Source organism: Rhipicephalus microplus, chromosome 5 (assembly GCF_043290135.1).
Source record: "Rhipicephalus microplus isolate Deutch F79 chromosome 5, USDA_Rmic, whole genome shotgun sequence".
Classification (NCBI taxonomy): domain Eukaryota; kingdom Metazoa; phylum Arthropoda; class Arachnida; order Ixodida; family Ixodidae; genus Rhipicephalus; species Rhipicephalus microplus.
Window position 1 is genome coordinate 41,462,337 of NC_134704.1, and position 22,013 is coordinate 41,484,349.

The 22,013-nt window shown below is 44.0% G+C and overlaps 1 long non-coding RNA gene across 1 annotated transcript; it reads left to right on the forward strand.

The window, feature by feature from the left end:
- Window positions 1–319: 319 nt before the first annotated feature.
- LOC142817244 (uncharacterized) lies at window positions 320–4,166 on the forward strand. The gene is made up of 3 exons (XR_012895127.1): window positions 320–432; window positions 747–839; window positions 4,131–4,166. It is a non-coding gene; the product is annotated as an uncharacterized LOC142817244 (long non-coding RNA).
- The last annotated feature ends 17,847 nt before the right edge of the window (window positions 4,167–22,013 follow it).

Below are 22,013 nucleotides of genomic sequence, written 5' to 3' on the forward strand. Positions count from 1 at the left end.
CGTACAATTGAAGTTATAATGCACGTCAAACAACATAAGGTGTTCACACTTTATCAGCCCCGTTCCACAGCAGCGTTAGAAAGTGCTGGTTCAGACTACCTAAACATATAATCCAACTGTTAAACAGCGTATAACCAGCCATGTGGATAGAAAAAGCAATGAGTCAAAAGCGTTGTTATGCGGCAAAACCCTCGTCTCTTTCTTTGCGTCTAAACCGAGTTCAAGAGCCAAAGTTATCTTCGTGATCAGGAATGTTGAAAATTTCTTATTACCGAAAGGGACTCGTTTCTTACGTAGCGTTCAACGCCGAATGTTACAGTATCGAGAAAGCGCATGATGGAAGCGAAAGCCTACTTCGGAAAAGCGATGAAGGACTGCAGTAAAGAGCTTGCCAAAATGGCTTCGTTCACACCCAAAAACAACGTTGAGCAGGTAGGGCATATTGAAGGACTTGTTTGTCTCGTAGACCGACCGTGCGTCGATTGTTCGATAAATTAATAATGTTCGATAAATTGGTCGATAAATGGCTCTCTCCGATCCTTGTTGCATGCAAGCAATGGTAATTCGATATGCTAATTTATACAGAACGTAGTTACGAAATGCCAACAAACTAATGACTAAGAGTGATTGAGGAGTGCTAACTTCTCTTAACTGAGCTTGTCAGCTGAAAGAACTGTATGGTCGCACTTTCGGCATTATTGAGTAATGAGAATAACTGCGTTTATTCCTATTTTGATTCCACTCAGACTGTATCCATTTATTGCGACGCATACGAGAGTTGCGTTCGTGAAGCTGATGAGAAGATGAAAGAAGGCGTGCAGAATAAACCTCAACAAATAGTAAGTGACCCGCAGATTCCATTGTACACCTCCATAGCCTGCTCACCATTAGGGTGATGGAACAACTTTCTCCGCCACTACCCCCCTCCCCCCCTTACACCAGAGTGCCCCTCGCCCGCTTCGATAACGCGCTTTGCAGAAGGGCCTGTCTTTCCAGGCTTCCTGGGGGTAAAGGTAGAGTGCTTATAGTTCATGGGATGTGACACTGGGGATGTTCGGTTGTCATTATCGTGTAAAACTTACATGTCATAACCACGATAATAAATTAAGCCGGGTGTAGTTCGCATTAGTGGCGTAAAGTTAAAGGCACAGCGCAGCTGATCGGTTCCTAGCCTGGCCGTGCGGCATAATGCCAAGTTCCACTCGAGTCCAGCAGGTGCGTAGCTAGATATTTTTTGCGCCGGGGGGGGGGGGGGGGGGGCAGCATCGCCTTAGAATGGTCATTTTTCACTCTCTATGGCAAGTGCTCGGTGTGCCACCTCTTGGCTACGCTCCTGGAGTCCAGCACAGTGACCTCTCACCATAAGCCTGTGCGGGGCTGTCAGGGGGAAGGAATAGGTTAGTCGCAGCGCCCACCTTTCTTAGTACGACTCGTCTTCGCCCACACCCCCCGCCCACCGAGTCGCAGGAACCACCTCTGCGTTGTGTCAATGTGTGGTGCTGACATTGCACCCCCCCCCCCTCTTAGGTTATAGGTCGGGTGGCTCCCTTGACTACCACCCACCCCGCCCGTGCGCTAGCTTATGCCTCTCACTGAGCCAGCCATACTAATGAGCAGAGTCCAGCAATTTCGCTTGACAGCGCGCCACGATTCCCGGTTAGCGGCTTTCTGATCGGCATTGCGAACCTTCGTCGGTTACTACATGTCTGCGTCTAGCGCTGCGCGCCGTCGCAATGCGCCGTCTTTATACAGAACGAAGTAGTGCATAAGCAGTTGGCCGTGACATCAAGTCTGGCGCGACCAAACGGTTGGGCAGTTTCTATGCTACAGGCGCACAGCAGCGCGAAATGATAGGCAACGCACGTTGACGTCATCACGGCACGGAGACTTTTTTTTTGTTCGTGTTGGACAGACTATACGGCTGGCTTAAACTGTTAAACAGCTCTGATATTGAAGACGGCCTAATCAACACCTATGTTCAGCCAGGTCTGCCTGACGATAGGTATGCGACAGATTTGGAGTCTCCCTTAGATGATCCGGGAACAGAGGTGTCACCGCCCCCCCCCCCCCCCCTACCTTACTTGTGCACACGCCTACATACTTTGCAGTGGTGGGGAAGGGGAAGTTAAGATAATGATGCACAAGTCTTGAAATGCTATCACGAGTAAGATGTAGTCTACGTGTTTCACACTTTGGAGATATCTCGCAGCGTGTGGTCTCGCGATGCGGCAATGTACGGCCAGCGCGGCAGTCGCGCGCCGGCAGCAGCAGCTTGCGCGTGCGCAGGCGCTCTAGGGGCATTGTGCTGAACGGTTGAACCGCGTCGTCGTCCACGGCGGCGGGCGCTGGCCGCATTGTCGGGCAGCGGGCAAATTTCATCGTTGCTGGGGGACTGCAGGCCGATATTTCTAGTCGTATCACAGTACGATTGATAGATATGTGGGGTTTAACGTCCCAAAACCCCCATATGATTATGAAAGACGCCTTAGTGGAGGGCTACGGAAATTTTGACCACCTGGGGTCCTTTAACGTGCACCCAAATCTGAGGACATGGGCCTACAACATTTCCGCCTCCATCGGAAATGCAGCCACTGCAGCCGGGATTCGATCCCGCGACCTGTGGGTCAGCAGCCGAGTACCTTAGCCACAAGACCACCACGGCGGGGCAACCGCAGTATGCCTCACTGTGAAAATGATGGGGTATTCAGTGAAGTAAGAAGCTTAACGCATGCATTTCGGCACCGGCAAGTGAGTGCTGCCTCAAGTAATGAAACACCATCGAGAAGAAGTAGATTCAGGTCGTTATATTAACCTACAGGATTCCTTCTCGTTTGTTTTTTTTTGTGTTCAACCCGCATAGCTGCACGAGATTATCTGTAGAGTGCTAGTTTTTTTCTTCTGTTAGCGTGAAAGAAATTCCACACATGGTACGCGCTCATTATGGTATTCCCCATCGCACCGTACTATGCTTCACACACACACACACACACACACACACACACACACACACGCACACACACGCACACGCACACGCACACACACACACACACACACGCACACGCACGCACGCGCACGCGCACACACACACACACACACGTGAACGCACTCAGCACTACGGCGTGTCAAAAGTTCAAAGAACGTATGCTGTCAAACTCTGTTTCTAGAACCCCATTATCACCAATAAAAGCCGAGAGGTTGGCAACGCGAAACGTTTAGTATAGAATATTGTCTTAGTTCGTCCCCCAGCACCGATGTGATCAGCAGGCTGCCCGAATATGTGGCAAGCGTGCACCGCCATTGCCGACGGTGTGGTTCAATATCACGCTCCTCAAGCGTATGCGCATGCGCATACACGAGCAGTTGCCGGCGCGCGACTGCAGCTCGTGCGACTGCAGCGCTGGCCGCAACGTGAAGCCATGCGCTCCGAGATTTCCCCTAAGTGTGAAACAGACTGTACACTGTCGTCCTTTACGAAAGGGAACACGTGAGCGCGTGGCCTACGCTCTGCGGCAGCTGTCTACAGCATCATCTACTGACAAGCGAAGAAAGCATGTTCACTTTAGGCGTCATTTGTTGCCAAGCAAGAAAACGAGTCATGGCCGGTAGACGAACGCTGCTAGATTACGTTCCCTCACCACTCGCGCGGCGACCGATATCGGGCGATTACTGCAGCTTGCGCCGTGGTCGCGCACAACGTTTGATATGTTTGCAGTAGACTACGCACTGCAGGCATCACCCTTTGCGCGAGCGGAGAGAAAGTGTAATCTAGCAGCGCTTGTCCCGGCCGTGACTCGTAATCTTTTTTGGCAACAGATGACGCCGAAAGCCAAAGTGTTTTCTTTTGCTGTCGGTTGATGGTGCTGTAGGCTCACGCCGCCGAGCGCAAGCCACGCGTTCGCGTGTTCCCTTTCATAAAGGACGACAGTGTACGTCTTGCTGACGAGCCTCGAGATAGTGTTGCCAGAAACGACTGAACATGTGCAGGCATGATCCAACGTCCTTTCTCAAATAAAAAGAAAGGCAATGTATGATTGGCATCGCTACGAGTTTTCGTGCTTTCTTGCGCTCTACATGATAAACACAGCTGCTTCCAACAGTACTGTCCTGATTAGTATTCCCTACTACTGCAGATTCTCGACTGTGCTATAAGGACCACCCAAAACAAGGTAAGTCACACACGGCATTTTAAGCGCACGAAAACAGTAAAAGCAGTGAAACCAGTGTGTGCGCGCAGTTCTAAGCTGTCCGCAGAGTCTGACGTAATCGCGAATTGTCTCTTCAGAGTTCACAGTTCTACGCAAAGATCAGAGATGCCGAGAGATTGATGAACGCTGTGCAAGAGGGACTGGTAAGTAGTTTACCGAAATCCCATTTCTCAAAACATTAATTGTTCTGTTCTGTTTTTCTTCAGCCTACTTGCTGTGGAGACTTCGAGGTTTTATAGCCTAGGTTACTCCATTTTGTATTTTGTTATTTACTTACTTAAAACAATACCCGCAGCGCCATCTTAGGCATTATTGCGGGGGCACAGTGTCTCATAGAATGAATCCGCAGTCTTGCGGCCAACTAAATCGGTTAGTAATATATTCCATTCGACAATGGCTTGCGGAAAAAAAAGAATACCTAAACAGATCTGTTCTGGGGTTGCACGGCCGTATTTTAAATTTGTGGTCATGACGAGAGAATTGATAATGTGCTTGTTTTAAATATTCTGAAGGATGTTGCCTGTTTTCTTGTTATAGATTGAATAAAATAGTTTCAATCTTAGATTACGTCTTTGATCTTGCAAGTATTGCTAATTGAGTTATCTTTTCATATATTGGGAGCTTTCAACTACGTCATAATTTTCCAGAACAAATCTTGCTGCTATCTACTTAATGCAATCTAGTGCATGAATATGTACTTTGTGAAACAGATCCCGCACAAGACAGGCGTATTCCAGTATTGGTCTCACATAGGCACAATATAAGTACCGCAAAAAAAGAAAGAAATCTTGCTTACTCAAAAAATTGCAATAAAATCACATAGAAAATCGAAGCCAGGAAGAAAATTAACATGGTAATGTACAGTTCGTTTCCACATGTCCACACTGCAATAAAGCAGTGTGGACTCCTTCACTCATTTTCAAACCTCTCAGATGGGCGAAGGAAAAAAAAACACCAATTGAGTAACACCGTTTTATGTCTCACTTGTACAGAATGGTTAGTATATTAGTGTGCTTGTTAGTTAGTTGATTGGTTAATTATTATTACAGTTATACACCAAAATATAATTCTTGAAAGATACGTGATGAGTGAGAGTTCAGAATGGCAGCACGGCTTCCACATCAAGTTGGGCAGTGAGAGCCAGGGGCACAGCCGGAAATCTTCTCGGGGGGAGCACCCCTTGAAATGGCCATTTCCCGCCCTGTGAGCTACGAAGAAAAAAAAATTCGGGGGTTGGGGCACGGGCCCCGTGTGCCACCCCCTGGCTGTGCCGCTGGTGAGAGCGTATACATAGAATCTCGTCTAGAAGTTTATCACGACTTTATTGAAAGTATATCGTTATTTTGATTTTTACGGAGCCGTGGCCTACTATACACTCTGTAATGTTTCGTTGACTCTCCTTTTTTATTGTGTGTGAGTACGTTCATATCTGCTTCACTTCACTTTTCTTTTCACCTTTTTTTGTCAATCCCCTTTCCCCTAACGTGAGGTAGCGAACCAGACGTAATATGGATTAACCTCCCTTCCTCTTGCTTTTACACGTTTCTGTTTTTCTCCCTGTCTTTATCAAGAGCAACAATAGATCTGAAACGTTCAAATTCAAAACGCAGCCCATTCTAATGCTCATTTCCTCTACATTATAGGTGTGCCTCAATCGAACAGGTGTAATGGAATTGCCGTTGGAAACAATCGACGACATCGTCACCACAACGAAGAGGTTCTTTGTGACCTTCGGATAAAACAGAAGCGAAAGAGATTAGCTCTACCATTCTCGTTGCGAAGAATCACATCTTATACTCTCAAGGATGACCGTCGAAAAACAACTAGGGTGAACGTTGGCTTACTGCTCGCAAACTGTTTTCAAAAACACGGCTGCACATAACGCGCCTCTCCATCTACATCTAAGCGCTTAAGTATATGGTGGTCATGTGCTGCCGCTAAATAATGATTACCGTTGTGATTCCAGAGCTTCTCTCAGGTGAGCTCAAAACAATTTCAGCGTCAATGAAACCGTATATATCAGAACCGACACACTCATTTTTGAAGTAGTCAGCCTCCTCATTTTCAGCCCAATGTAGTAACATTAAGGAAAAATGAGAGAGAACTGGACGTAAGGACACCTTGCTAGAGACAAAAATTAAGCTATCCCCTCTTGTGATCTGCTAGTACTCGGCTGCTATGGCCTAAATATTGCCAGACACTAAGGAACAGTTGCTTTGTTCTATACCAAATGTAACCTATAGAACCTGAACTGTAATATATTGTACCATAACGGTCTACTCTCTCTCTCTCTCTCCATATATATATATATATATATATATATATATACATATATATATATATATATATATATATATATATATATATATATATATATATATATATATATATATATATATATATATATATATATATATTTGATTTACGGAAGCTCTTTGGAAGACTTCCACTTCTCGCACAGAAAAGGCACAATGATTGAAGAAGTTCAATATCACCTTTGCGATTCTCTTGCGGACAAATTTTCTGCGGAGAAGTAGTGATAATAATTGTTGAGTGCCAAATAATTGTTAAGTCCCAAAACGCGTTACGACTATGAGGGAAGCCGTGATGGAGGGCTCCGCCGATTTCGACCACCTGGAGTTCTTCAGTGCGCACCCAAATCTCGAACATGTTGCTTTCCTCTAAGTACGACCTCCGCAGCCGGGATGCGATCCCGCGACCTTCAGTCTAGCAGTAGAGCACCATGTCTATACTATCGACCACCGCGGTGGGCATCGTGTGGGGAAGAACGGTGGCCCACAATGTGCACTCTCCTCGCCACTGTCATCTCCTCAGCTTCCCAACACCACGAGGAAAAATAGATCGGGAGGAGCTCCCCCCACATTGTGTTCCATGGTGCCCGAGCCGTAAACAGAAGCACGTGCTAGCACGACACGGCGTGGGAGGAGCCACTGACCACGCAAGTTGCGCGGGAACCAAGACCCCATACACCACACCCTTCGCTGCCAGCGCCGGGATTTGGCACCCAGCCCGAGATGGATGACCACGCTGATTAAGAACTGCGCCTGGTACGCGAGCTTGTTGCCCGAAAAAAAAAAGAGTGGGGGGGATGCTGGCCTGGTCATTGTGTTTCGGGAGGGGAGGGGCTTTTTGGCGGCCAGCGCAAGCACCATGACTCGTCGTGACCTTTTTGTGGATGGTCAAGTAGCACCCATATTTCCTCTCGTTTAGCTGCTAAGTCAGTAGGACATTGTGTACTCCGCTGTGGGAGATTGTACATGTCTCTTTTTTAGTAAATTCAAAACGGCATTGATTACTCATGCTGTGTAAACAACCAAAAAAATTTCCATATGGAACGGCAAGTGCTTTGAATCAAAGTATAATTGAATTCCAAAACGTTGATTCCAATATGACGATAGTTATAGCACGAGAACAGAATGATGACAAAGAGACAAGAAGGACACGAAGGACACGAGCGCTTCGTGTCCTTCTTGTCTCTTTGTAGTCGTTCTGTTCTCGCGCTTTAACTATCGTCATGTCATACCAACTAGCCCAAGCTGCCACACTTCTAAGTTGATCTAATGTTCCAACGTTTGGTCACTTCCAAATAATTACATACAACCACTGAGGCCAATCTCACAGCGGCCGCTTCCAGTGACCATTGTCAGACACCCAGTAACAGTCGTAATTTATCTTTATTTTTGTCGAACGAAGTAGTTCACTACAACAGACTCATGGCAGTGTTATGGGTTATTTTCATCACTTATTTTGTGCGTTTCATTTCGCCAATTTTCCAGCCCCTACATATTCCTAGTGTTGTGTATTGCGATATAGTTGTGTAGCTTTCGTCTTAAAACTCACATAGGAGACGATGACGATAACAAGTTGGATCTATGTCTGTGCGCTTGTACTTCTCGACATTTCCTGGAATCGTTCCACGCTGGCCTTGGAGAGAAATATACAGACTTTAATAGAAAAAAGTATATCCCGGTCTTCTTGTTTTTGTTGTTCATTCTTCTTCAAGTAAGAATATTGTGACGTCACACCTGAGACGCTTTTAATACTCCACGAAGACGCGGCGAACCAGTCACACCGGAGGCACCCAACAATATCAATATGTGCCCGCACAAGCGATGATGAGAGAGAAGATCATGTGATGATGATCATGTGCAGGTGATGAAGAAGTGCCCAATAAATGCCCACAATATTCATTATATAGTATGAATATACTATAGCGATTATAGTAACTATGGAGAGATAACCAAGAAAAAACAATACAGGTTGAATAAAAAGGTAGTTACGGCACAGCCCCTTTAACAAAGGGTGAGAAGGAAAGGAGGACAGAAGAGAGCACCATCATTGCGTGCTTGCACCGAGATTTAGCACCTGCCTAAGATGAATGACCCCAGTGATTAAGAACGGCACAGCATCCAGCGAAGAGAGGAAGGAAGTCAAGCCAGCGGGTCTGCAGGGTCATCAGAAGAAACACCGCTTCACACATAGAAAAGGAAAGGATAAAATAGAAAGAGGCCTCGCAGCGTCATCTTGTCTGTTCGATCATCAGACTCGTATATAAAAAACAAACAAAACAACGTCGTTTAGTCGGTTTTCCATTAAGCGCTTCGGCTCGACTAATTGTTTCCGATTTCTCCCACTATACGAAGACAACGCTCGTTTTCAATGATTGGGATGGAATTGAACATCAGATATGATTCATTATAAAGAAACAGTGCGTGCAAACACGCATACAAAAATGAAGTTAATTGATTGATATGTGGTGTTTAACGTCCCAAAATCAACGTATTGCTACGGGGTGTTACAAATGAACATTTTAGAAAAGATGACGATGTTTAGGGCATGCTCGTGCAGACTGGGCTCCATATTGTATCCCTGCCTGTTTACCTAAAGTAAAGGTATTTTTTAGACGATTTCTCTTCGTAACAATATGATTATGAAAAGGAAGTTAGGACTTCCCAAACGCTCACTAACAACCAATGGTGCACACAACGACGGAAAAGAAGAAGACACGAACGCTTATCTGCGCATGTCCATGCAATGTGCGAATCTATTTGTCAGGTACAAGTGAGGGGTCTGCGTAACCGGTAACTGTTGAGGTATTTGATATCATCTTTATGCTCACTAATTGACGGTCGGCTCACGCATGTGGCACCACTGTTATTGATATGCCATGACTCAAACATCACACGTGATTCTTTCATTTTGTGCCGGTACAAAAGTGCGAATTAATCAAGCATTAGCATGCAGTTACATTCTCGACAGTGTAAAGAAAGAATAGAAGGCTATATATATATATATATATATATATATATATATATATATATATATATATATATATATATATATATATATATATATATATGCAATGAAACTAGAAGTGAACTATTCAGGGTATAGCATATGGAGAGATTGAGTGAGTGTTAGTTAATTAGTCAGTCACTCAGTCAGTTAGTTAGCTTGTCTCTTATTAGTCGGTCAGTCGGTCGGTGAGCTAGTTAATAGTTGGTTGCACACCTAGGTGAAAGAGAAAATGTGGTCAAGAGGTTTTTTTTCTAAAAGAGTATTATATTAGGTTAGGTTTCGACTGTAAGACCAATGGAGGATTGTTTGAGCGCAGTTATAGCAGCTCAAAGCTAGTGCATGTATAGGAGTGTGCTGTATACACTGGAACGCTCGGTGCATGCCAAAGTGGTACGTAAAAGCGCAAGATGCGGCGCAGAGGGCAGACAAAGCGCTGTGTCTCTCTTCTACACATACGGCCCCACCACATTTGTCTAGTGGCTAAGGTACTCGGCTCCTGACCGGCTGGTCGCGGGATCGAATCCTGGCTGTGGCGGCTGCATTTCCGATGAAGGCGGAAATGTATGCCCGTGTGCTCAGGTTTGGGTGCACGTTAAAGAACCCCAGGGGGTCGAAATTTCTGAAGCTCTCCACTACAGTGTCTACCATATTCACATGGTGGTTTTGGGACGTTAAACCTCACGTATTAATCAATAATTCAATAATTCAATCAATCAATCAATCAATCGCTCTATACAGGTTGTTGCGCCGTTCGCGTTCGCGAGTGCTTTCATATGTCTATTTACCTGTCCTGTTTTGTTCCTGGGTTTAAACTTTCTTGACTATGTTTTCCAGCAGCATGCGCTCGCTATAAAAATTGTTCCCAGCCTGTTTGCCGACGGCGTACATCACTCCATGTGCCTTATATTTCAAGAACAATCGGAGCTCTCCAAACCGCGATGTGTTTCTGGTGTTAAACTTTGCTTTCTCGGTGATTCCTTGTCCTTACAAGTCATTTACATGTAACTTACAAGTCCGGTATAGAAAAACGAAGGCTTAAAAAGAAGGGAAGACTATTTAGAAGAAAGATGCTCTCAGTATTCTTCTTTCCCTTCCAAGCCTTCGCTCTTCTGTGCCAGATGTCACACCAACTAGCATAACAATTCATTATTTTGGAGCCCTTTTCCTTACGGTTCTTTCTCTGCAATCAGATTGTGGTTCTCAGGCTGGAGATCGATTCTAACAGTAAAGCTTGACACATTATAGGAACCAACTCTCCAAGCAGGCACCTCGCTTCCACGCTAATTTTTTTATGGCCAAGTTTTCTATGGCGAAGCGCGACAGGAAAAACGCCGTGAAGTGCTGTCGCAAAGAAGGAGCAGTGTAGCGGCTTGAACACTTTCGCAATTATCGTCGAGTGCCATTGACCTCGGTTTTGACAATGACGATCACTGGTCGTGCGCAATCGCTCAAACGTCGTCGAGGTTCCCAACTTCGGGAGAACGGAGGAAGACCACCCTCCAAGTAGCGTTGGGTTCTATAACACGCTGGGTTTTTGATCAATTGTGTGGTGTGTAATGCACGCGGCGTAAGAATAGCAGACTGGGCTTGTTGGTTTAACATATTTGCAGCTTAATTTCTTTTTCTTCCAACAAAGATTTATTTCGAAAGAGCACAGAACATATATAGACACCGCGCGCGCCGTCACCGTGCCTTAATGCGCAGCCGCATTTAAGTAGCGTAACTCCTTTGGCGATAAAGAAATGGAGGCTACGCTGACGCACAGATCACCTAATTCGATTATTCTCTTGGCCTCAATGATTAGTCTTACTGATTTATCAGGGCTTCGGGCGACTACCGCGCAGGCGCTAAAGTTAGGAACGCAATGACAATCCCGGCAGTGAATTGCGAGGTGGCCCTCTCTGCCATTTCTGACGTTGTTATTATGCTGTCTTAGCCTATCATTCAGGCATTGCTCCGTGTGTGTGTACTTAGGCGCTCCGTGTGTGTGTACTGTCTCTCTTCGTCCGTGTCGTTTTCGCGCCTTAAGCTGCAAGCAAGCACGCGGCGCTCATGAACCACGCTGTACGACCAGAACTTGTAGGCTGTATTTGTAGTGTTTTTAACCAGGCCGTAACATGGCCGAAATTTGGCGTACACGCTGCGCTCGACGACTGCAAACCAGCGATTGATAATAGAGGAGATCCTTTGTCAGGAAAGAAAGCGAGCGGCGATCATACAGTAGCAAAGCCCTAACGCGACGCTAAACCGATCCGTTTAGATTGAGAATTTATTGTTTGCAAACCCGTTTGTTATTGATGCCTTTATGGGAGATTTGCTTTTGAAAGAGAAAACAAAAGTCATGGTTTTACACTTCGATTCGTAACCCCGTCGCCAATGCATCATTTTGACGTAGCAAAATTCAGTGCAATATTTTTTTTTTTTGCTATTGAGCCCCGTTGATTCAGTAAATGTACCTAGAACTTGTCACGTTAGTTATCCGAAACATAATGTGTTGGTCACCTCAGGCGGCAGACACTGACGTAAGCCTCGACCACGGAAGCACCCTCTACCCCAGCAGGCCTATACTTCGGTTCATTACGTCACGCCCAGCTGTTCTGGCTGATTCCAGCGATGTAGTCACTGATTATTCCTCAATGTACTTCGAAATATTCGAACATGTATACACATGTTAAACAAAACTGTAAATGTCGGCGAGATCGTACAAAAGTACACCAGCGAAGCGTGTTTTTTTTTTTTTTTTGCCGAAGCCTGGAAATCCCTGAGTTACGAAAACGAGACTGAAGTGGGCTTCACGAGACAATCATAAAAACAGCTCAGCGCAAATAAGTCGCGTGCGAAATATAAATAGTTTGTCAAACGAACGAATATTAACAAGCAAACAAAAGGAAACATTTTAAAGCAATTGGATGCAAGGACTAGCACACTTAGGGCCTCCTAAGCATTGCCACGAGGCATCCCGATATTGTGAAAGAATAAATAACCGGTATAGTCATGATTCTCTTCAATGCAAATTTTAAAAGTGTGCAGCGATTCATCAATTACGCCTTTTTTTTCGCTCAGAGGTGAGACGAAGAAAAAAAAAGAGTGGTTCTGAAGACCACGTAAATTATGCACACTAATTGTGGTAACTTGTATATCTTTCTTGATTTCTTGTCTAAATGGTTGTTTTATTGTTTGTTTGTCGCTTTTTTATACTGGCGCAACCCACCATGGGTTATTGGCCATGAAATGAACGGTGTATTGCTATTTAAAAGGAAATATTCATAATTTTGAAATGTTAGGTTTTCAATGAATATGCTTGATTTTGATATATTTTTTAACGATGAACTTAGCATTATGTTCTTCTCGTCTCCCGAAAGAAATCGCAAACGGCTTCGCAAACGTTCCTGCGGCTAAAACCCAGCACGGTATCCCCAAAGACTGTCTTGTTTTGATTTGCTTTCTTCTTTATCTGCAGGAGAGCAACATTTTCAACTGTATCATTTTAAATGACAGATATAAGGCGAAGGCCCACGAACTGGGCAAAATGCTGTAAATACAATACAGTAGTGCAGAACAACTCTCAGCTACGATAGCTTATCATTCTGCAAAGCTCATTTTAAGGTTTTGCCCGAAAAGCCGAGCTAGCACAAAACTTTATTACGCGATTACTTTAACGCACCTTTGAGAATTTCGCTGTACTTTTCTGCTCTTTCTCTGGTGGGTGACCGTTAACCGGCAAGCACAGTTCGAAGGCTTACGACAATGGCCGTCTCAGTTGGAACCACCTAAAATCTGATTAAAAAAAAACAAGTCAACTGAAAGACGACAGCTCGACAATTGTTACGGTCATGTTCGCTCGATCGCAAACTCTTTTGAAGAGACGTGACCGCGCTACTTCTTCGGGAAAGCTATAAAACACGTCTCCTAAGCAAAATCAGTCATCATCATCATTACAGCTATCGGCGCGCAACGCCAGTAAAATGATGATAATACACTATATTCTATAGTGACTCCGAATCCTTCTATCCCTCGAAACACATCACGTGTTGCAAAAAGGAACAAAAGAGGAAGGGTCTTGTAGCCGGAAGACGATGCAGTGGACGCTCGTATATATACTTCCATTGTCATCTGGAGACGACATCAAAAGTTTAGTGGCCTCTATGTCTGAGAAGGCTTTATATTCCTCAGTAATCCATGAATGTATTTGGTCGACCTGCGCTGTTAATGTGATGAGCGCGTTTTGGACCAGACCGTACATATAAACTCAAGGTTGCATGATGAAGTAGTTCGAATATTCAACTTTTTCTTCCGTGTTGCGGTCTTTAATTTAGGAATATTTGGCTTTTAACGTCCCAAAACCACGATAAGATTACGAGGGACGTTGTAGTGGACGGCTTCGGAAATTTCGATTATCTGGCATTCTTTAACTTGCGCTGATATAGCAAAGCAAACGGGCCTATGGCATTTACGTACATCGAAATGTGACAGCCGCGGCCACGATTCGATCCCATGACCTGCGGGTCAGCAGCCGATAACCTTAGTCACTACAGCACCGGGGCAATAAAATTATTCGCAGTGTCTCTTAAACGATGTATACTTGGATCGACTTAGGATGCCTCGATGCCGAAGGTGCCTCACAACAAGGGGGAAGTGATTTTAAAATGAAAAGAAGAGAAAAGTGAGACCCGTAACTGTATCTTAGGGGGAGGACACCTCGACAGTAGCTCATCAGGGATGGGTGCAGAGAAGGGAATAAAAGGATAGGATTAAAAAGTAGAGAGATAGAGAAAGAAGGAGAGAGTGAGGCGCAGAGACAGTAAACGACGGAAGTAACGAGAATATAGGAAAGAAGGACACGGTTGCAGGAGTCCGAGACGGGGGACCACTGGCGCTAGCTCTTGTCGTCCATAGGAGTTGGCGTAGGGCTAATGCAGTCGGCCAGAGCTACGCTGTCGTCGGAGATCGCGAGGGCACAACCGGTCGGCACGGAATCCAGCGAGCGAGCGAGACATCAAGGTCGTATCCCCTTATTGAGGGTTAACTAGTAGGCACAGCTCCTCTCAGTGAGCATGGTAAACGTTATTCGTGTTACCTCACAATACGAGGGGGTTATGCAAGTTCTGCTAATTCATGCTACTCGAGGAGACGCTCGGCGGATTTCGTGGCTTACTGTTGTCTCATTCGCGATGCCATCCCCTTGACCGACGACAGCTCACCAATAGGAGACCCGTCCTCAGACTTCTCTCTCTCCTAATCTCTTAATAGTCCTATAAATTTTTACTTCTCTGTCTCTTCAAATCCTTCCTTATTCCTTCCCTTGCGAGCTACCACAGAGTTATCGAACGCTTATGCAGACAGTTGCGAGGCTTACTTGTCTTTTTATTTTCTCATTAAGGAGTCGCGATAAGTGCATTCAATTGCCCCATAAAAAACAGCCATCGAATGCCACGTTGTAATACTAATGACACCAGCGTTTGTAAAAAGACACTGTTTCACTGTGGGCTTGTCAAAATCGCGGAGCTTAACGGGATGAGAAAAGGGAGCCTACATGGACGCACGTGCTGCACGTGACGCTGACGCCGCGCCCCACTGCTGCATGAATCGAAATAGAGCATCAGAGCGTTACATTGAGGCTTTAACAGCTCCTAGGCAGATGTGAAAACTCTTTGAAAACATCTTCGTGTCGTCAAAAAAAATCTTTAACGCTATCCTGTTAAAATGGATTCGCGCCAACATTCCTGTGCATTTCCTTTCAACTGCTAATGCAAGCAGCCCTGCAAGCAAGTGAAAAATGCAGCAGTAAGGAACGCGCAGAGCACTGAACGTGTTAAAAAAAGCTACATAAGTAAAGAAAAACAAAGAATAATAAAATGTACAAAACAAAAAGGTCATCAAATTGACACCCTTTATTTATTCGATAACTAGGAAATGTCACTTCACATGATCTCCACAAATAAAGAGGCACAACTATAGGTCACTGCCTTTCGTCACTGTGGCTCATCACAATACGCCACGTATTTCTTGACGAAGTCAGAGGGCAAGAATAACAGATAACAGAAGTTCCTCCGCACAGCACCCTTCTAAGGAAAACAAAAAAAAAAACGAACTTTCCCGAAGGACTACACCAGAAAAATATATATCTACGCTCACCTGCTTTTCATAGCAAATACATTACGGCAAATAATATGTGCGTTAATTGATGTTTAACTGAACTTGGTATATGCGTCATCAAATACGCGGAAAATAGAACATATCTACGCTACATATCAACGCAAACATCGTTTCTATATTATATACGCGACAAAATCAACATCTGCGTGAAACACGTCTGCGTTTTGACTTATCTACGTCATACGTCTAATTTCGAACACGCTCTATGGGCAAGCCATCTAATCCATACAAAAGAGCCTCAGCAAAAAACAAAAAATGAACATGTGAGACAGCCGAGCACCATCAAAAACCCGCACCGAACCTTGTAACATTTGGACACTCAGTGATCAATTATATTTTGGTGCTCATTTGTAAGATGTATAGACTGTCTTTACTTGTTTTCGATGTATCGTTTGTGTACGTACAAGTTAAGTGTACAATAAACTTCCGTTTTTCGCCCGTAAAACATGTGCTTAAAGACAATTAATGCAGAAAAACGAACAGAACTAAGATAAAAAGAGAGGAAAGAAAGAAAAAAATGTTTCTTTACTTGCATCGCTCTCAATTTTTCGGTCACACATAAGATGATTATTCGCTCACAACTGACGACGCCGACGCCGGAATTTCTCCGAAACGAGCTCTTTAATGTTGTCGCCTTAAAACTATATTATTTACGATAAATGTGACGAGGTTAGTAATCGAGTGGATTCATACCAGCGACATAAGTGACCTACATAGGGCACAAGACCTAAGCAACGCTCGCTTTCGCTTTAATAACATGAGCGCGTCCTTGTTAGCGAGCAGCATTTCGAATATCTCACTGCTTTCATCGGAGGCTTCGAATATGCAAAGTTGAACACGAGTCTACACCAGCGAGGAATTAGTTTACCCTACGGAGCTTAGCACTGCATTTTTCCTCATGTTGGAATCCCTCGCAAATAACACCGAAAACCAGCATCTGCCAATTCATAAGTTTATTGATCATACACTAAAGAAATCCAATTGCAACGTAAATTATTCAAAAAAGCATATGTCGCTGTAACGATACAGAGTAGTTGGAACACCTTTCTTGACATGCAGGAGGCCAGAACTGCTACTGCCATCTTGAAGCCTTTGATGATGATGATGATGATGATGAATCCCCCAGACATGGCTCGTACCCACTCAGGGGGATTGGCCAAGAATCGATGACTTAACTACGTAAGATTTTTTTTTCTTTTTTTTTAAATATCAAAACCACCCACCAGAAAAAAAAGAATGAAAAAAGTAAAGACACCCTAGTCAGAATGAATGGAGTGCAATAGTTGCTTGTCACTCGTGCAGATAAGACAACTATTCATTACCTTGAATAAGAATCAGGATAGTTAAACAATGCTCTCGTGTTCGTTGAAATTATTTTTTTTTTCATGAATAATAATCACGCAATTAAAAGCTTAATTCTTTTACTTTCATTCAGGTACTTGCAAACTGCGTAGAAAACGTTCTCGTGGCTGAAGCCCAGATCGTAAGCACCGAAGGAAAGTATGTTTTCTATAGTGAAATTCAACCCCAGGCTAGCAAATGGGAGGGCTAAGAATGTTTTCCTAAGCAATTTGTATCGGCGACATGATAAAAAATAGTGCTCTATTGTTTCCAATTCTGAACAAAAGTTGCATAGTGGTGATATCGCCAGACCAGCCCTATGTGAATAGAAATTTAACGGGGGGACACGACATCGAAATCTGGTTATTATGGTTTCCAACTGTTTTGTAGGACACCAATGACTTTTCCATGGAAATCTTAAGTGAGTAAATTCTGGTGTTGACAATATTGCTTCCATAGCGTCTGCACTGAGCGCAAGCTTTCTGTATCTTGTCGCCGTTATAGTGGCCACTTCGGGAAGGACTGATAGTACTGGCCCTTCCAATGCTGTTCGTGCTAGAGAGTCGGCGATTTCATTTACTTCTAAGCCGCAATGGCCGGGTACCCATACTAATTTCAGTAGCTGCAGCTGAGGAGGAACTAGCATAAGAAGCGTCTTTAAGGCCATCGATTTTGTTGACGCCGTAATCGACGTACATACTGACAGGGAATCCGTTATTATGATCGCATTAGCGGCATTTAAAGGTAGCTTTCGCTGCGCTAGAACTATTGCCAACAGCTCAGCTTCAAAAACTGGGGTAAAATCCGGTAATCTTAATGAAAAAGACCAGTCAAGCGAATGTGAGTATATACCTACACCTGTCTTTTCATTCAATACTGAAGCATCTGTGGCTATAATGTTATTCGTTTCCGCATGTGCAAGATAATCCTGCAGTCGGCTATTTAAGACCCTATAGGATTGTAATTTGGCCTTAGAGGAAAAAATGTCATCGAATTCAATCTTAAGAATTTGATTTGTATCCTGCGCAGCAATCACATCTCGAATTTTTACCTTTAACCGATCTAGTTGTTTCTGGACAAAAGCAATTTGAGGTGTTCGAAAACGTGGCCAATGGGCAAGAAAAAAGCTGTCTGGGTCATTTATAAAATCATACTCAGATCGTCTTGGCGCATAGCTATAAAATTTCAGAAACGTCTGAACCGTTAGGATACGAAAACGGCAAGGCAATGTAGGTAATCGTGCTTCCTGATACAAAAGATTGTTTCTTACAAACCTCGGAAGTCCTAGACACAATCTCAAGGCTTCTCGTTCCAGCATAACCAGAGGCTTTATTTTATAGGCAGGGCCACCTGAGAACAATACGCACCCGAATTCTAGGATTGGTCGCATATACATTTTATAGATCATCACCATTGTGCTTCTGCGTAGACCATATTGGCGGCTGCTCAGTCTACGAAGAATTCCTAAGGCGAGTTGTGCTTTAGATGCCATGCTTTCTATGTGAGGAGTCCAGTTTAGGTTGGCATTATAAGTTACTCCCAAATATTTAAGAGATTCCACCTGTGGAATGGGCTCTTGTTTATAACATATTGAAATTGAGATGGGATCGGATAACGGGAATATCAATACTGCACTCTTATTTACATTTAAGGTCATGCAGACTGCATCTAGCCATCTCTCCAGCATATTGACATATCTCTGTAGCGTTTGATATAAAGAATATATGTCACTATGTGCCGTGAAAAATGCAATATCGTCAGCATATACAAACACCTTCACGTCCTGGCAATGCGGTATAGTGCTCATTAAGATGTTAAATAGAACTGGCGATAATACAGCGCCTTGGGGGACACCACGTGTTTGTTTGCACTTTGACGATGCGCAACCATCCTTAAAGCAATAGAACTCCCTTCCTCTTAAAAATTCCCTCACCCACGCCAATATATATTTTGGGAGATTGTGGCTCTCTAATATGTCTAATAATACTGAATGTTCTACACTATCGTATGCCTTAGCAATATCCAATGTCACTAGTGCCGCATGTTGTCTTTTTTGCGAGCAAGCTGAATGCGGCTTTCTAAATCTGCGTGTGCACACCAGATTGAACAATCTGTTCTGAAGCCAATTTGATGTGGATTTAATATCGAATTTTCCTCCATCCATATTATAACTCTTTTATTGAGCACTCTTTCGATGAGCTTAACCATATTAGATGTAAGAGAAATGGGTCGAATGTTTTCTATGACATATCCGAATCCTTGTCTTTTTTGTATCGGCACTATTTTAGCTAATTTCCACTCATACGGAATCCAGGCATATTTTAACGAATAATTTACAGTGTTTAGTAGGTCACATGGTGATAATTTGAATAATATTTTTATCATAGCAGTTGTGATTCCGTCCGGACCAGGAGCTGACGAGGGCAAACCTTGTATCACTTGTGCTAACTCTTCCTTTGTAACTTCAGTAACTTCAATCGTTGACGCTGGTTTTTGTGGATCGTAAGGCTTAGTTGATGTAAATCTACACTCCAGGCCTTTAGCCATGGTTTCTAAGGATTTCTTCGTTTCTTCCAAGGACATAATCTCAAACCCTATATTATTTTGAGATGGCATCATTTTACGTGATCTCATAAACCTGAACAGCGCCTTTTTGTTACAAGCTTTTGAAAGGTAATCATAATGTTTTCTATCATATTGTTCCTTAGCTAAGGAGACCGTGCGTTTGAAAATTGCAGCGTGATACTTGTAATCAGACCAGTTTTGAGGGCACTGGTTATACATAAGTTTTTTCCAAGCTGCCTTTCTTCGTCGGAAATCCCGGGCACAGTCCGAGTTCCACCACGAACTGTGGGTTGTGCTCTTTGCGGATTCCACAACGAATTCTGCATTTTTATATGTTCTTTTGATCAGTGCACTTAGTCTCATGGCTTTTGTATCTTCTTGCTCTTCAGAATGAGTTGCCAAAGCAGATTCTAAATCTTTCCTAAATTTGGTGTAATTAATAAACACTCGAGTCTGAGAGCCTGACATTATAACGTGGCAAGCAATCTCGAATAATATTGGCAAATGATCACTGTTAGTTGCACAATCACACGCACTCCACGACAAACTAGTGAGTGATGAACTCACAAAGCTTAAATCTAAGGCTGAACGAGACCTATCACTAATGTAAGTGGGTGTTCTTGAATTCAAGCAACACAAGTTATTATCCGCTGTCCACTCCCACAATCTCTTACCGCATTGATCAGTTCGGAAACCCCAGCACGTATGATGAGAATTGAAATCGCCGATTAGAATTTTATTTTGATAACTAGAAGTAACTGCAGCGTCTAAACATCGAGTATCTATTACACCTTTAGGAAAGTATGCATTCACCACCAAAAAAGGCATGCAGCCTGGTAAGGTTATTTCTAAGGCGAGAATTTCACTGTCAGGTGGCATGAGCTTATACGCAATTTTCGCTTTGAGACTTATTCTATTATTAATAAAAAATGCCAAACCTCCACCTTTCGATGGACGGTCTAGACGGAAAGATCTGAATCTATTTAATTGAAAAGACTGATGCATTGAAAGCCAAGTTTCTTGCAGTGCAATAATATCTGGAGAAAATTTCGATGCCAAATATATTAGATCAGTTGCTGCAGAGTGAATTGATCGGCAATTCCAATGAAGAATTTTAAGTGACCCTATTTTTGCTCTAAAATAGCCTCAGCGATGGCCTTGTTTGGAATATTTTCTTTAAGAAAATCAGCTTTAGACAGGGTGTTCTTCTGGTACTTTTTGGTTTTTGAATCTACAGGTGCGATGCCTTTTTTGTATAAAGGGGATCTCGAGCGCTTTAGCGATCGGGGATCCATCTCCATTTCGTCTGAGTCCTCCACTTTCTTGGTAAGCTCGCATTGAGATTCGCTACCTTCCTCTACTGAATCTGCAGCTACCATAGGTTGCTGTGGCGTATCGGAGCCATACTTCTTTGAAATTTTAGGGCAGTCACGAATGTGAAGGGCTTCCGTAGCCTGATGTGGCGTAGCAGAGTCATACTCCTTTGCAAACTCCGAGGAGTCACTAATGTTACGTGGTGCACTGTGGTTGTTTTCCGCTGTACCCAACATTTGAGCCATCTGGCTCGATAGAATCTGGGCCAAGGACTCACAAATATTCCCAGCGATGCGCTCCATTGCCTTCTCCACTGCCTTCTCAATCGCTTCCGCAATAGGGACAGAGAGATCTTCCATTGTTGGCATATTACGAGCTGTAACACCGGCGTAGCCTTGTGTTCGTGCTTGTATTTCAAGTGCTGCTTCCTTCCGTGAACACCGTCTTCGTTCTACTATCTCTAGAATTTGCAGTTCACGTACCTTTGCCGAACAACTAGAGCTATCGGCCGCATGAGCTTCGCTACATAGGCAACACTTTTCTTTATCACTCAGAGAGTCGCTAGAATTGTGACCTTCCCCGCATACCTTACACCTGACCACTGACCTACAACCTTTCATTGTGTGACCATAACGCCAGCACTTTATGCATTGGAGCGGACGAGGAGAGAGCGGCTCTACTCTGTAAATTAAAGGCCAAGCCTTAATTTCTGATGGTCGGACTGATCCCGCAAAGGTCACAATTACAGACTCAGTTGGTATTTTGTTGTTATCAACCACCCGTCCACACCGATTGACTGAAATAGCACCTGCTGGCGAAAACAGCTCTAGTACTTCGGAGGGTGGCATGTTGGCATCGACGCCACGCACTAGACCTCGGGTACATGCTAAATGAGAAGGTATGAACGCGCTCACCAGCTGGGATGCAAACGTTGAGCACTTTAGCAGATCTAGGACACAGGACTGGTCTGGCGAAAAGCACAGTATGCCTCCTCTGCCGAACTGGCGGACCTCCGTTATGGACTGGTATTGGGCCGTCACTGACCGTAATTCCGCCTGAATGATCTTCGGGTTTTTCATCCTAATGATGCCGTCATTGTTCGGGACTAGAGCA